Here is a 3682-nt window from a genome sequence, read left to right as displayed (position 1 = left end):
TCTAAGGTCGATGCTGTTTGTGCACGCTCTGCTAAAGTGTATGGTTGCGCATGTGCGATTACACGACAGCACGACACATGGAAACCTTTTACATTTATCAATATTGTTTTTAAATAAGCGTGCTTGGCTTTCAGTTTATTTTGTTTCGGTTTCAATGTGTATTCCTTACCAGTCCTTACCTCGTTCAATGTGACGTATTCGAGTGAGTAAAATATTTGAATGCAATGAAGCATGCATAGTGCTCCTGCCTTTTAGTGGCTGTGCAGCAAAGAGCGTACATGTACATGTAACAACAACATGGTGGTAATCGAAGATAAATGTAGAAGGTAAATAATGCGTATTACTGAATTAATATGCATTACGTAAAAACTTTTGCATTGTAATGTATGTAAAGTTAAGCAGCTATAAATTTAGATTTAGGGTGTATGAAGATATTTAACCTGATGCACTGTTATTTTGAAGATTTTTTTCATGCGGGGCATTTTCTTTACAAATTTGCATTCAAATTTCTCTAAGTTTCAGAATATTTAAAAAAAAAGAAATAAAGTACTAGACAGGGGTAAACAAGTTTGTCGTTACATAAAATTTCATTCATCTTCTCTTTAATATATGCCAAGGTACATGTATAGATGAATTTTGAAATTGTGTCAACATTTCGGATGTTAGGCGTTTTTCTTGTTGGCCACGTGTTAAAAAAATCATGAAGTAGTACCATGATTTACTCCATAGAATATACACCATGCAAATTTCGGGGGAAAATGACTTTTCTAAGAAGTGTTAAATGAGAAGTTAAATTGTTTCATTTCAGAAGACGGCGGACGAATAAATTGTACATGTAACCTTAGTGACTTAGATAACCATAACTCATTAATTAAACTTTTATTCTACAGTTTTTACAAGCTAACTCTAGTCAATATTGGTTCATTAAGTTCGTAGAAATAACTAAAGGTAAAGGAGCTAAGGTGTTGTTTAACAGAAAAGTGATAAGATAAAATGCTTACATGACCGTGTGATTTCTTTTGTTGTGATATCCGGTTTAGAGGGGAGATCAGATTTGTCATGTTGAAATGATAGAGAATCTAAAACAAATAACGAAAAATAGCAATTTTATTATTCAGATTACATATTCGTCCTAGCATCATTATATTAATATAACCAGCACAAATTATTAAGAAATGTAGACTTACCATTTAAGCACCCATTCATGAAGTCGCACCATTGTTCCTCACAGTCACATGTTAGAGAGCATTTTACTCCAAATCTTGGATAGGGGCATGTTTTACTGCAGCTTATCCAATAATAGCCAGACGGACAATCTTTAAAATTTAATTAATAAAGGGTTGGCAGTTTACCAGCTCCAAAAATGAATGATACTAGAATTATTAAGTATAAAAACAAATGTGGAGTAGTTCTACTATATATGTTGCAAAACATTTTGTTAATAAACCAACGAATTGGTGTCGAATAATGGTATTTCGCCCTAATTTTCTTTTATCAGAACACTACCTATTTAGGCTTTCTCACGGGAACTCAAGAGTGAATTGCTTTAGGTTAAGTTGGTCAACCGGCCGATCGTTCCATTAACAGCCACCGTTTCACCATAAAAGCAAAACAATTATCGAAGAACCCGTGGTAGAATATTTGTTCTCCGTAGACTCTGATGATGGTAGTGGTTATTGATCATAATCCTCATTGAACAGAATCGGAGAGAAAAACAGGGAAATACAACAGATGAACAAAGTCGAATGGTGTGTTCCCCTTTCGACGGTACTGTTAATCACAGGTTAAAGGGAGTAAAAAAGTAATAAGTTCAAATGGGAATCACTTTGAAAAACAAATGTTACAGTGAAAGCAAAAGCTTGTACATTTCTGAAATGTTTTGATAATAATTACGTGAATACAACATAAAAAACTGGGATTGGAAAAAAATCAAGAAAATTGTGATTATGAGCAATAAAGATGCTTAAATATAAGATTCATTTAAAAAATATAGTTTCTATATTATTAATAGAATAAACAGCTGTTTTCGCTGGTACAATATAATTAATATGTAAATAAAATTATTAAAATGATGGACATTTTCCAGACATTTGACATTAAAATAATTTGCCACATGTAGCGGGTTTAAAAAATATTTCCCTGTTACATTGAATTTATTTAATTTATTTATAAATACATAAGTTTTTGTGATATGCAGTACTTGTATCTTTTAATACTTATAAAACATGTCCGGAAATCATAACCTATGTTTATGAGTTATTTTAAGCAAAAAGCTCTCTGCAATGTTGTGAGGATAGTTCAGCTTTGCTAATAATTGCCTAGATTTGATTAGTTAGCTCAAGTATCAAACAGCTGATATCATTGTTAACCAATTTAAAAAAAAAAAAAAAAAAAAAAAAAAAGAAAGAAAAACCCATAAATACCAGTATTTCAACATTAACTTTTTTTTCTATCTTAAAAACGCCAAATTAGGTTTTTTTCTGCAAAAAACTACAATAGCAGAACTTTTTACTTTTTTTTAACCATTTGTTATTTACACAAGTTCTAGTTTATAGTTAATATAAGAAATATTAAAAAAAAAAGATTTGTATAATGGATTCATTAAAAAAGAATTAAGAAAAATACTTTCTTTTTTGTTTCCTCCTTACAAACTATACAATTAGTGCAAGAAAAAATAAATGTCAGAAACATCATATAACAGCTCATAAAAAAGATCGATAGATAACAAAGGATAACACAGTATTAGTGAAGGAAATTTATCAAAATTACATGTATTTCCGCATTATGTTTTTGCTACAGTTCAAGTAAATAGTGTCAAAACAGCAACCTCGCGTATGTTATAAAAACATTCTGCGTAAGCAGAGATAGAAGCAAGGTACAGTTTATGGTTCCATGAGGGCCGATTATACAGTCATGTGTGTAAGTTTGTGTTAAAACCACAAATGCAGTTATATTTAAGTAGCAGTACTCATGTAATAAAATTTAAAAAAAAGAAAAGAAAAAAAAAGCTTTAAACAGACCGACACATTTGTCCTCTTTCGAGCTCCATTGTGTGTATGGACAGCATCCATTATAGAAACTAAAAATGGAACAAGAATAAAATGACATATTGATAGTTTCTTTGATTGTAATCAAAACGTGCAAAAATATTTACCTTTCACATGGTCCCTTTTCACCTCTCACACCAAAAAACATTATAATGTTGAATAGGAGCATTATACACTCATTTATTTTACTTTTCATATATCTAGGAAGTTCATGTTTATTCATGACATCGGAAATAATCCTTGTATAATCTAAAGTATTGAATGCTTATTTGTTAATCTGAATTAAAAAAAATATATAAACACTTCCTTCTGCAAGACCGTTGGAAATGCCGTATGTGTACTACACTATAAAGTGCTATGACTGTTATTTTCACTTGCATTTTCAAAGTACTTGCATTTTCACTTGCATTTTCAAGGTTTACACATCCGTGCTCCCATATATTCTTCAAACAATGCTACATATAATAAAAGACAGGATGCGAACTAGATACAGAAAATCATTTAACAAACGGATTAAACTCAATTAAAAAAAAGCAGTTAAAAAATTTCAGTAATTATGCACAAACATGTATATGCTTTATAATTAACAAAAACATTTTTTGAAGTTAAAAAGGGTTTTATTTCACGGAAACAAA

General features: G+C 30.5%; 1 long non-coding RNA gene across 1 annotated transcript; it reads right to left on the bottom strand.

The window, feature by feature from the left end:
• Positions 1-3291, bottom strand: LOC128169799 (uncharacterized). Its single transcript, XR_008241601.1, has 4 exons — positions 3155-3291; positions 3021-3079; positions 1188-1316; positions 1-1079 (listed from the first exon to the last, which is right to left on the bottom strand). It is a non-coding gene; the product is annotated as an uncharacterized LOC128169799 (long non-coding RNA).
• Positions 3292-3682: the final 391 nt, after the last annotated feature.

This window comes from Crassostrea angulata, unplaced genomic scaffold (genome assembly GCF_025612915.1).
Source record: "Crassostrea angulata isolate pt1a10 unplaced genomic scaffold, ASM2561291v2 HiC_scaffold_215, whole genome shotgun sequence".
NCBI classification, from domain to species: Eukaryota; Metazoa; Mollusca; class Bivalvia; order Ostreida; family Ostreidae; genus Magallana; species Magallana angulata.
This window is presented reverse-complemented; position numbering and strand designations above follow the sequence as displayed.